Source organism: Phyllostomus hastatus, unplaced genomic scaffold (assembly GCF_019186645.2).
Source record: "Phyllostomus hastatus isolate PE091 unplaced genomic scaffold, TTU_PhHast_1.1 phas_contig_62, whole genome shotgun sequence".
NCBI classification, from domain to species: domain Eukaryota; kingdom Metazoa; phylum Chordata; class Mammalia; order Chiroptera; family Phyllostomidae; genus Phyllostomus; species Phyllostomus hastatus.
In genome coordinates, this window is record NW_025333921.1 from 4104704 (window position 1) to 4116312 (window position 11609).

At 38.1% G+C, this 11609-nt stretch overlaps 1 pseudogene; it reads left to right on the top strand.

Annotated features, from left to right (window-relative positions):
* The first annotated feature begins 10666 nt into the window (after positions 1 to 10666).
* LOC123825126 lies at positions 10667 to 11609 on the top strand (annotated as a pseudogene).

Below are 11609 nucleotides of genomic sequence, written 5' to 3' on the forward strand. Positions count from 1 at the left end.
AGGTGAAATATATACATAGGCTCATTCTCTGGCTGCTTAGTCCTGTTAAGACAGCTGAACAAAATCTTAACACATCAGAAAAGAGTGTCTCCTCACCACAGCAGACCACATGTCCTATAGTAAACAGATTCATACCACCAGACTCTGCAATGCACTTTCTCTGCTGAAACACTCCAATCATTGCAGCTGGGAAACGTATAGCTCTCTGTTGGAAACTGGGTGCACAATGTCCTGCTAGCAAGTATATTTCTAAACTGGCAAACACCTCCTACATTATGGACTGCCCCCCTCCCTTCTAATCACAGTGCCAGATGGCTTTGTAGGTCAATGATTATAGTCCCTCAGAATGTGTTGGGTAAAACAGATTCAAATGTTCTCCATCAAATTCTGCCTGAGGCTTAGTTTCATATGTCACATATTAAACCTTCCCAATTCACTAACACTGTCTTTAAAAGTGTCTGTCACAACATTCAGCAATTTACAGCTGTCTGGTTTTACTTGTCACTGAAAGTGTTCAGCAGAGGTCAGATGCCCAACCAGAAGGACTATTATGAGGGAATTCTTGAATTGGGTAAGAAGGGGCTTACTGACCTCAATGGGCCCCTTAACTCCAAAAATCCACAATTTCAACTTGTAACTACTTCTATATTCCTAAATGGTATATGTATGATTGTAACATCAAGTCTTTTCTGAAATTCATTAGAGGAAAATTTTGGATGGGTTGGTTATTAAGATGCTTCTTGACCTGGCTGGCATAGCTCAGTGGATTGAGCACGGGCTGCAAACCAAAGTGTCGCAGGTTCGATTCCCAGTCAGGGCACATGCCTGGGTTGCAGGTCACGTACCCCAGCAACCACACATTGTTTCTCTCTCTCTTTCTCCCTCCCTTCCCTCTCTAAAAATAAATAAATAAGTCTTGTTTTAAAAAAAAAAAAGATGCTTCTTAATTGCCCTGCATAAAAAGTTGTGAACAGTTGCAGTCTAAATCAGGCTTGAACAATGTGCAATGTAACACTAAACTTGGAATTTGTTTTGTTTTGTTTAAAGATTGGCACACAGTAATTGTAAAGAAGGCTTTAATTACGCAACAACCAAAAAAAAGAAAATATTTACATTTAAGAAAGAATTAAATTTCAAAGAATGGCAGCAAATCAGCAAAAGATGTTGGTCTTACATGGCCAAAAGAAATGAAAAGGGCAATGTTCAAATGCCTAGCCTGTTTTTACCATCACTGGACATCCATTCTAAATCACTGGATCAAACAATGTCAGTGTTCACCAATATTCAGCTATTTGATCTCATTTGTGAAAATTAAAAACTTTGGAATATTTTACCATGTGTAACAGAAATTTAACTTAAACTTTCTAGTTTATATATTTAGTAAAATTTTTTTCACCAATAAGCTTCTGTAAGCTGCTAATATCAACCCTGAAGAAGCAATTCTAAAAATTTAGGAATGTGTTGTGAAGTAGAATTTTTATGAGTATCTATGAGTTTTCCTATTTGTGTGTCTTTGCTTCAAATGAATGAAAAAGATAAACAAACAACTTTTGATCCCAAATAAGAAAAGGCTAAAGGGGTTAGTCACCACCAAACTAGTATTACAAGATATGCTACAGGGAATTCTTTAAAAAAGAAGAGGGGGAGAAAAGATTAAAATATGAATAATAAGGATTTGGAAGATGGCCGCATGGTAGGAAGGAGCAGATTCCACTTCTCCCTACACACAAGAGAAAAACTAACCAATCTACGGAGGAACAGAGCAAAAGCCAACAATATCACAACATTTATGAAAATTGGAGATCAAAAATTATAGCGGACATTGAAAAACCAGATTGTAAGGAGATTGCTTCAGGATAATAAGGGCCCAGGGATCAGCATGGGGACCAGGGAGGTTGCAGCCCCCAGGCCCAGTGTTCCCGGGTCTGCCTCATGGCACTGGGAAGAGCTGGGTCAACCGCTCTCTCCCTGGCCAAATAAGGATTGAGCAGCACTGGGGGAGGCCTCATTGCTTAAAGGCACAGAGAGGGGAGTGAGGACTAAGAGACAATCACACAGGGGCTGTGAGCACCCATGCATAGCCCTGGGAAGAATGTGTACCCCAGCCTGTGTGACCAAGGGCAGCCTGGCTGTGCCCCTGCGCCCCCAACCCGGAGATAGTGTGGTTTTGTGGAAGACCCAGACACCACACCCCTGAACACAGAAAAGGCATGGGCACTCCACAGGATCCCCAGTGCCCACGGCTGAGAACTCGGGGGAAGTGTGTGCCCCTATAGATCCCCAGAGCTCACACCCTGAACCCAGAAAAGGTGTGGGTGCTCTGCGGAATCCCAGATCCTGAGGCAGTGAGGTCCGGAGAGTGTGCTTGGGTGCACCTAGACCCACACACAGGGCCCCGGGGAGAGGCACCAGACTGGCCCTGGGGAGAATACGCAGCTAGCCCTGGGGACGACAGTACACAAGAGACTGAGTTCTGACTGGGAAGGGAGAAAAGCGATTCCAATCACCCCACAGTCTGCTGAAACCAGCAAGACCAGAAAAACTAGTTTGGCCAGTTAGAAACCAACAAGAGGGTTTTTTGTCATTGTTGTTGTTGTTGTTTGTTTGATTGTTTGATTGTTTGATTTTATCTTTTTTAAGTAACTTTTTATTTTTAATTCTTATTTTTATATCTGTCAATTCTTCATGCTTCTCTTTCTTTCACTCTAGTATTATTCCTTCCTTTCCAAGTTTATCTCTTCTTCATTCCATCTTCTGCTTTTTTCCTTTTTTGAAACTGCAAGTTATTGCATATTTGTATTACCTTTTTTTCATTATTCTTACATTTTTTATTTTAATAGTATTTTGGTATTCCTCTTCTTTCTGTGTAGTCTTCTTTCCTTGGCTGGTTATACTGTATCATTTGATAGGTTTCCCCTATTACTTCATTCATAATGTATTCCTAATTTACTGTCCTTCATTTGTGTTCCATTAATACACTACTCAAGGCCCTATACTTCCTATTCTTGTTATCTAGATCTCATAGATTCTATCATATGATTGTTGCTCTAATATTACTGTAAATAAGACCTAATTCATACAATTTTAAATACTACACAACACCCCTCACAGATCTCAGCCCACTTCACGGTTACCCAAACTCTATTACTGTAGTGGTTAACTTCATTCTCTCACACACTACACCTATTTACTATTCTTTACTCTCACCCTACCTCAGAATCTGACCTCCCACAGCCTCACTGCTTTCTAGATCCAACTCACAATCCTTTCCTCCCCAACAAGAGTCTTATCTTCTTTCCATCCTTTCTAAAAACTGGCTAGTGGGGTGGAAGGTCACTGTTAACACTATACATAGTCAAAGGATCTCCTATCTCTTCTCCACAGGCTGCTACTGTAAATATCATAGAATACACTCTTGCTGTCCTAAACCATTTTGCCTTACCCCTCCAACTGATCACAAAAAAGAGTGGGGGAAGGCTGTGAACACCAGGATACCCAAAAGAGACTGCACCACTGAATCTCACAGGTGTTCTACCACAGAAGTTTACACCATAAACCCAGGAAACGAGAACAGATCAATTTAAGAAACAGAGGCTAACAAGAAGTCTCATGAACAATGAGAAGACAAAGAAACAATCCCCAAATGAGGGGAAAGGAGGAAGCATCAGAAAGAATGCTAAATAAAATAGAAGCAAATCAACTATCTCATATTTAGTTCAAAGAAATGATTATCAGGAAGCTCAACAAATTCAAAATGAGCTATGAGAAATGACAGGAAAACTACAACAAAATCACTGCGAACTATATCAACATGAAAAAGGGAATAGAAACTATCAACAAGGGCCAAGAGGAAATGAAGAATACAATTTCTGAACTCAAGAACACAGTAGAAGGAATGAAAAGCAGGATTGATGAAGCAGACCAGATCAGCGAATTGGAGGGCAAAGTAGAAAAAAATACCCAGAACGAGCAAGGAAAGGAAAAGAGACTCAGAAAGAATGAAGAGGGATTAAGAGAAAAGCAAGGCAATATGAAACGTAATAATATCCATATAATATGGATACGAGAAGGAGGAGAAGAAGAGCAAGGGATAGAAAACCTATTTGAAAAAGTAATGATGGAAAACTTCCCTAATTTGATGAGAGAAAAAGTCACACAAATCCAGGAAATACAGAGAGTCCCAATCAAGAAGAATTCAAAGAGGCCAACCTCAAGACACATCATAATTACAATGGCAAAATTTTAAGACAAAGAGAGAATCTTAAAGGCAGCAAGGGAGAAACAGGAAGTAACATGCAACGGAGCCCCAATAAGGCTAGCAGCTGATTTCTCAATGGAAACACTCCAAGCCAGAAGAGAATGGCAAGAAATATTCACAGTAATGAGAACCAGAGGTATGCAACCAAGGCTACTTTACCCAGCAAGGCTCTCAATCAAGATAGAAGGCCAAATAAGAAGCATTCCAGACAAAAGAAGTCTAAAAGAATACACCTGCACCAAACCAGCTCTGCAAGAGATACTAACAACTTTAGTATCTCTTTAAGAGACTAAAGGGACCGCTTTAAGGAAAGGAAGGAAAATAAAGAGAGATAGAGGAACACAGGCACATAAATGACAATGAATAAGTACCACCAATAATAACCTTAAATGTAAATGGATTAAATGTTCCAATCAAAGGACATAGAATAGCTGAACAGATAAGAAAGCATGATCGACACATATGCTCCCTACAAGAGACCCACCTTAGGATAAAACACCTACACAGGCTGGAAGTGAAGAGCTGGAAACAAATTTTCCAAGCAAACAGACAGGGGGAAAAAGCTGGAGTAAAAATACTCATATCAGGCAAAATAGACTTCCAAAAAAGGGCCATAAAGAGAGGCCCAAAAGTTCACTTCATAATACTCAAGGGAAGAATCCACCAAGAAGACATATACATTGTAAACATATATGCACCCAACATAGCAGCACCCAAATACATCAAAAATATCTTAGAGGACTTCAAGAAAGATATTGACAGCAACACAATTATAGTGGGGGATTTTAACACCCCACTGTCAAAAATGGACAGATCTTCCAAACAAAATATCAACAAAGATATTGTGCCATTGAACATTGCCTTAGTTGAAATGGACTTAACTGATATATACAGAGCCCTCCATCCCAAAGAAGCTAAATACACATTCTTATCAAATGCACATGGAACATTTTCAAAGATAGGTCACATGATAGGACACAAAACAAGCCTCAACAAATTCAAGAAAATTTAAATCATACGAAGCATTTTCTTGGATCACAAGGGACTGAAACTAGAAACCAACCCCAAGGAAAAACCCCAAAACACTCAAAATCATGGAGATTCAATAGCATGCTACTAAACAATAAATGGGTCAAGAATGAAATTAGGGAAGAAATCAAAAGGTTTCTGGAAAAAAATGAAAATTAATTCACAACAACCCAAAACTTATGGGACACAGTGAAGGCAGTCCTAAGAGGGAAGTTCATAGTGATACAGGCCTACCTAAAAAAGATAGAAACATTTCAAACAAACAACCTAATTCTACGCCTACAAGAACTCAAGGAACAACAACAAACACAGCCCAGAGCAAGTAGAAGGAAGGAAATAACCAAGATCAGAGCAGAATTAAATGACATAGAGACTAAAAGCATAATTCCAAGGATCAAAGAGTCCAGGAGCTGGTGCTTTGAAAAGATAAACAAAATCGACAAGTCTTTAAGCAGACTCATCAAGAAAAAAGGAGAGAAGACTCAAATGCACACAATCAGAAATGAAAGAGGAGAGATTACAACTGATACCACAGAAATACAAAGGGCTGTAAGTAATTACTATGAAGAACTGTATGCCAAGAAATTTGAAAACCTAGGTAAAATGGACAAATTTCTAGAAAAATATAATCTTCCAAAACTCCATGAAGAAGCAGAAAGCCTGAACAAACCAATAACAGCAAATGATATTAAAGCAGTAACCAAAAAAATCCTGAAACACAAAAGCCCTGGACCAGATGGCTTCACAGGAGAATTCTACAAAGCATTTAAGGAAGAGCTAACCCTTATCCTTCACAGACTATTCCAAAAAATCCAAAAAGATGGAAGACTCCCAAACTCTTTATATGAGGCCAGCATCATCCTAATCCCAAAACCAGATAAAGACACAACAAAGACAGAAAACTTCAGGCCGGTATCGCTGACGAACATAGATGCTAAAATCCTCAACAAAGTACTGGCAAACCACATCCAACAATACATTAAAAAGATCATACACCATGATCAAGTGGGATTCATCCCAGGAATACAAGGATGGTACAATATTCGCAAATCAGTAAATGTAATACATCACATAAACAAAAGCAAAGACAAAACCCACATGATCATATCAATAGATGCAGAAAAAGCATTGGATAAGGTACAGCACCCATTTATGATAAAAACACTCAGCAAAGTGGGAATAGAGGGAGCATTCCTCAACATAATAAAGGCCATATATGAAAGACCTACAGCCAACATCATACTCAATGGGAAAAAACTAAAATCTTTTCCACTAAGATCAGGAACAAGGCTGTCCGCTTTCACCACTTCTATTCAATATAGTACTGGAAGTTTTGGGCACAGCAATCACACAAGAAAAAGAAATAAAAGGCATCCAAATCCAAAAAGAGGAAATAAAACTGTCATTGTTTGCAGATGACATGATAGTGTACATAGAAAATCCTATAGACTCTGCCAAAAATTGCTCAACCTAATAAATGAATTTGACAAAACAGTGGGATACAAAGTCAATATCAGAAACCAAAGGCATTTCTGTACACCAACAATGAAACAGAAGCAGAAATCAATAAAAAAATCCCATTGGATATAGCAAAAAGAAAAATAAAATACCTAGGAATAAATCTAACCAAGGAGGTACAAGACCTGTACTCAGAAAACTACACAACACTGAAGAAAGAAATTAAGAAAGACACAAACAAATGGAAACATATACCGTGTTCATGGATTGGAAGAATTAACATCATCGAAATGTCCATACTACCCAAAGCAATTTACACATTTAGTGCAATACCTATTAAAGTACCAATGGTATATTTCACAGACATAAAACAAACACTTCAAAAATTTATATGGAACCATAAACGACCCCGAATAGCTGCTGCAAGTTTGAGAAAGAAGAGCAAAGTAGGAGGGATCACAATACCTGATACTAAACTCTATTACAAGGCCACTGTAATCAAAAAAGAAAAAAGGAGAGAAGACCCAAACAAGAAAAAAGGAGAGAAGACCCAAATAAACACAATCAGAAATGAAAGAGGAGAGATTACAACTGATACCACAGAAATACAAAGGACTGTAAGAAATTACTATGAAGAACTGTATGCCAAGAAATTTGAAAACCTGGTACTGGCATAAAAACAGGCACATGGACCAATGGAACAGAACAGAGAACCCAGAAATAAACCCAAGTCTCTATGGTCAACTAATATTTGACAAAGGGGACAGCAACATAAATTGGAGTAAAAATAGCCTCTTCAACAAAGGTGTTGGGAGACTGGACAGCTACATGTAAACAAATGAAACCTGAGCACCAATTTACACCACACACAAAAAGAAATTCAAGGTGAATAAAAGATTTAAATATAAAACCATGACACATTTAAAGTCCTAGAGGGGAACATAGGCAGGAAAATCTCAGATATTTCACACAGGAACATTTTTACTGATATGTCCCCTAGAACAAGGGACAAAAAGGAAAGAATAAACAAATGGGACCTCATCAAAATGAAAAGGTTCTGCACAGCTAAAGAAAACAGTATTAAAATATAAAGAGAACTAACTGTATGGGAAAACATATTTGCCAATGATACCTCAGACAAGGGTTTGATCTCCAAAATATATAAAGAGCACATACAACTCAACACCAGGAAGACAAACAATCCAAATATTCAATGGGCAAAGGGCTTGAATAGACACTTCTCCAAGGAGGACATACAGAGGGCCCAAAGACACATGAAAAGATGGTCAGTATCACTAGCCATTAGAGAGATGCAAATTAAAACCACCATGAGATACCACCTCACACCCGTCATAATGGCCATGATGAACAAATCAACAAACAAGTGTTGGAGAGGTTGTGGAGAAAAGGGGACCCTAGTGCACTGTTGGTGGGAATGCAGACTGGTGCAGCCACTATGGAAAACAGTATGGAATTTCCTCAGAAAACAAAAAATGAAACTGCCTTTTTGACCCAGCAATTCCACTGCTGGGGTTATATCCCAGGAACCCTGAAACACCAATCCAAATGAACCTATGCACCCCAATGTTCATAGCAGCACAATTTACAATAGCCAAGTGTTGGAAGCAACCTACGTGCCCATCAGTAAATGAATGGATCAAAAAACTATGGTACATTTACACAATGGAGTTCTATGAAGCAAAAAGAAAGGAGCTCCTACCCTTCACAACAGCATGGATGGAGCTGGAAAGCATTATGCTAAGTGAAATAAGCCAGGCAGTAAAAGACAAATACCATATGATCTCACCTTTAACAGGAACCTAATCAACAAAACAAAGAAACAAGCTAAATATAGCCAAAGACACTGAAAGAGAGAACAGGCTGACAGTGGCCAGAGGGGAGAGAGAAGGGAATTTCAGGGAGAATGGGAAGGGTGTAGAGGTACAAATATGAAGAACACATGGACAAAAACTAGGGGGGTGTGGAAATGGGAGGGATGGGTGGGTGGGCTGGAATGGGAGTAAAGGACAGAAAAATGTACTTGAACAATGATTAAAATAAAATTAAAAAAAGAAAAGAATTTGTTATATATATATGTATATATACATATATATATAATGGAATATTACTCAACCATAAAAAAGAGTAAAATCTTGCCATTTGGAACAGCATGGATGGATTAGATGGAATTATACCAAGTGAAATAAGTCAAGAAAGACAAATACCGTGTGATGTTTCTTATACGTGGACTATAAAGAAAAAAATAAATGAACAGACAGAATAGGATAGCACTGGATGGTGTGGCTCAGTGAACTGAGCACTTGCCTATGAGCCACAAGGTTGCTGGTTTGATTCCCAGTCAGAGCACATCCTTGGGTCCCCAGTAGGGGGCATGGTAGGGGCAACCACACATTGATGTTTCTCTCCCTCTCTTTCTCCCTCCCTTCCCCCCTCGAAAAGTAAGTAAAAATTTTTAAAAAGAAAAGAAAAGGGAGCTAGAGAGGTCTACGAAGTCCTTAAAAACACACACACAAATAAATGCCTAGATAAAAGGAACAAATTGATGGTTGCCAGATGGAAAGGGGATGGGGGATGAATGAAAAAAGGAAAGGGATTAAGATGTGCAAATTGTCAGTTATAAAAAGTCACAGAGCCCTGGCTGGCGTAGCTCAGTGGATTGAGCGTGGGCTGCGAACCAAAGTGTCCCAGGTTCAATTCCCAGTCAGGGCACATGCCTGGGTTTCAGGCCACGTCCCCCAGCAACAGCACATTGATGTCTCTCTCTCTCTCTCTCTCTCTCTCTCTCTCTCTCTCTCTCTCTCTTTCTCCCTCCCTTCCCTCTCTAAAAGTAAATAAATAAAATCTTTAGAAAAAAAACAGTCACAGGAATGTAAAGTACAGCATAGGTAATATAGTCGATAATATTGTAATAACTCTGTATGGTGTTAAATGGGTACCAGACTTATTGGGGAAGATCATGCTTTAAGTTACAAATGTCTAATCACTGTGTTGTACATCTGAAACTAATGTAATATTGTATATCAACAGCAACTGAAATTTTTTAAAAATTTACTAAAGAGAAAACTTTTGAAACTAATAAAAATGTTCTTAACTATAAACAAAGATTGAAATCTGGCTATTCTGTGGAGAATATGGATACGTGAAAAGATTTTGTCTTAAGACAAATTTACAGAAGGTTCAAAAGTAGTACATGTAATGTTTACTACAGTGAAAGGTCAATATTATTCCATTTTCATAAAATATACTAAAAATGTTAATGTTATTTTTTCCTCTTTGTGTTTCTCATTTACCATTTACCATGCTTTCCTTTTACTGCTTTTTTAATCTTTTTAACCTTTCTTGTCTTCCCTTTAACTAATCAAATTACTTTTACTGCCTTAACTAATCAAATTACTTTTATTGCTTCTTTTCCTCTACTGGTTGAAAGTTACATAGTCTAGTTTGAAAGTTATATACCCTGGTTTGGACTTTTATCCCTAACTTTTAAAAAGACATAGCTTTATGTTGATCAAAAAAAGGCTAAAGTTAATATTTCTATCCATCTTCCAAGTGCCTTAGAAGTATTATCATTTAGTTTTTTGTTGTTGTTGTTTTCTTAGGGGGAAAACATCCCATTTCTCAGTATCTCATCCTCAACCCCAATAAATGGCCTTTATGGCCATATAATCCATAGATGAGAAAGAAAAACTATGACTTACTAATGTAACTTCATTATTCCATACCCGGTATACTGCATACCTATTATTACATTCACCAGATAATAATACATCAAACCTAGACCAGATTAAATAAAGGAAGAATAAACATAAGAAAGAATACTTTAATTTCATTAGGTAAACTATTAAAAAGCAAACAAGAGAAACAGAAACATCTATAGAAGTACTTGATAAAATGCGCAAGATGAATACAAATCAAGCACATAATACAAAAAGTATGTGTATATGTATATTGGAGACATGGAAAATGCAAATAAAAATGTAAAGATGGGCATCAGAAAGCAAATAATCCTAATCTGTCAGTATTGTTTGGAAAAAAAAAAACCATCATGTTCATTTAAAATAAAACCAAGTGCAATAAAACCACAGCATTTAATTTGTAACAGCCAATGAAGAATATATTTGTTTTTGTCTCAAAGACCACACCTAAGATTAATGCATAGGTAGAAATATAGACTCATCTCTAATGCTACCTTTTCAACTGTGTCTTTTGTACTAATTTACTAGAGGAGAGCTGGGATTCCATTTTTTTCTCATTAAATTATGTTTTACTGAGTTTGAAAATTCTAAGACAGATTTTTGGTCAAGTTGTTTCCATTAAAAAGTACTGATTTTAAAAACTAATAACTTAGATCTCTTCCACAGGAGGCCTACGTGCCGTCCCTGGGGTTGCCTCCGTGTCCATAGCGATCCCTGAGAAGCTGCAGCACATTTTGCAAGTACTCAACACCAATATGGATGAGTGGCAGAAAACAGCCTTTGTTGTCACTGCAATTAAGGGTGTGAGGCTAAGGTATGCTTGTATGGTGTTGAGGAAAGCAGACATAGACCTCACCAAGAGGGTGAGAGAGCTGACTGAAGATGAGATGGAACGAGTGACCACAATTGTGCAGAATTCAGACCAGTATAGAGTCCCACACTGGTTCTTGAATAGACAGGACATGAAGGACGGAAAATACTGCCAGTCCTGGACAATGGTCTTGACAACATCTATAAAGACCGACAGGGACTGAAGAAAATTCAGGCCCAGAGGGCTGTGACACTTCTGGGGATGTTGTTTTTGAGGCCAGCACACCAAGATGACAGGCTACCAGGGCCACACTGTGGGTGTGTCCAAAAAGAAATAA